This window comes from Cynara cardunculus (assembly GCF_001531365.2).
Source record: "Cynara cardunculus var. scolymus isolate 2C chromosome LG 9, CcrdV1, whole genome shotgun sequence".
NCBI lineage: Eukaryota > Viridiplantae > Streptophyta > Magnoliopsida > Asterales > Asteraceae > Cynara > Cynara cardunculus.
In genome coordinates, this window is record NC_037536.1 from 8,441,071 (window position 1) to 8,443,054 (window position 1,984).

Genomic DNA, 1,984 nt, shown 5'->3' on the forward strand with positions numbered 1-1,984 from the left:
TCTATCGTTGGCCTATCTAAAACATTACGGTTTCTTTGATTCTATAGCACAACTCTCAGTTGCCATCATCATAAGTTGGTGAATTTGAACATTATTTTAGTTTCAAACCTGGAGGTTCTGACAACTGCTAATAAAAGTGAACGATTACCCAATTGCTTATCCGGAAAGCGTATACCGATAAAAGTCAACACTATAATTTATTTTGATGTGTAAGATTTTAGTATATCAAAAGATATCGAATACAACAATTTAATGGGTAAGTGCTTACGTAGATAAGAGTCGTCATCCTGACTTACCGGGTAAGACTCTCCATCATTCTCATCGCTCTTACCCGGTAAGATTTTTGACTCTTCTCTTGTTCATCCGATGAAAAAAATTATCCGGTAAATACTTATCAAGTAAGTGTTTAGTAAACAGCCCCTTACTCAAATATCTCATACAATATCAAATAAATCCATATTTATCTTAAAAATTATTACTTTCTTAAATATCTTATTCGGTTACCATATGTAACCGACTCCACACATTTTTTCAACCATTTTGTTTCTTATATAAAACAAACAAATAATTGCGTCTCATATGAAAAAAAAATAATAGTTGTTGTCACCGTAGTTTCATACCAGTATTTTTCAATTATGAAACAAAGCATTAACTTTTTAATATGTGACGTTTTTGTTTCTCATGTGAAGCTAAACCAGTTATTGGCTATGATACAAAACAATTACAATTTTTGTTACCTATTTTCGTACAAGGGTTGTTTCATAATAACATTTCATATGTGAATCCAAACAAATTATGTTGGTTTCACATATGAAACAATAATAAATTTTGTTACCGTCGCTTCATACCAGTGTTATTTCACTTACAAAACTATATATTAGATTCTTTAAATAATTCATAATAACATTTCATATGTGAAACCATCATTATATATGCTTCATCATCAACAAAAATGAATACATTCATAGAATTTTTTTCAAAATAATGAATAGAATTTAACCTACAAAACAAGGGTGCGCAATCACATCATTACTCTTTGGAACCACAAATCTTCATATGTACTTTCCAACCATAAGAAGTTAAGGATGTGTGAACACCTTTTTTATATATATCTTACACTATTGGAGTGTATGGAGATGCATCGGATCAATTCCAATGATAAGTACAATTCATGGGGTGGATGTGAAATCCAATATAAACCATAAATAATATTAAATAAAGGGTTAAATTAGGAAATTATCAATTTTGGTAATTTTTAATTAAAATTTTAAATAAATATTATTATAGATGTTTACAAATTTTCTCTCTCATCTCTTCTCTTATTAACGAAATAACTAACACATTGTGAACACCAAGTAACCTAACAAGTATCATCAAGTAACCCATTGTGATCACAAGTGAACACAAAAACACCAAAAACAAAAAACTACAGATCACTAAAAACATTTTGTGAAAATTTGTATACATATCATGAACAAAGTTAATATCGAGTTTTAACATCTGTCGAGCATCTCCAGTGAACCTAAAACCAAAAATCTATAGTATCACAATGTGAATCACTATCAAATATATTGTTTCAATTAAACAACGTGACCACTTATTATTTTTACACAACGTGATCACCTATTGTTTACACGTTATGATCACCTTGTGTAAGGACTTGGATACACATTGTGAACACATTACATATTGTGATCATCTATTTTTCTACATAGTGTATCTATATTTTTTTATAAATTGTAATCACCTTGTGAACATAATGGCACTATGAATAAACAATTAAAGATCCCTAAAAGTATTGTGTAAGAAGTTGGATTCACATTCTGAACAATTAATTAATGTTTTATTTTAAAAGTTATGGATTTTATATTTATAAAAGTTATAGATTCCCTATTTGAGAGAAAAATAAATTAATTAAATTCATTTATGACTTGACTAAATTATATTTTATATTTATTTAATAAATAATCTAATTATTCTAAAT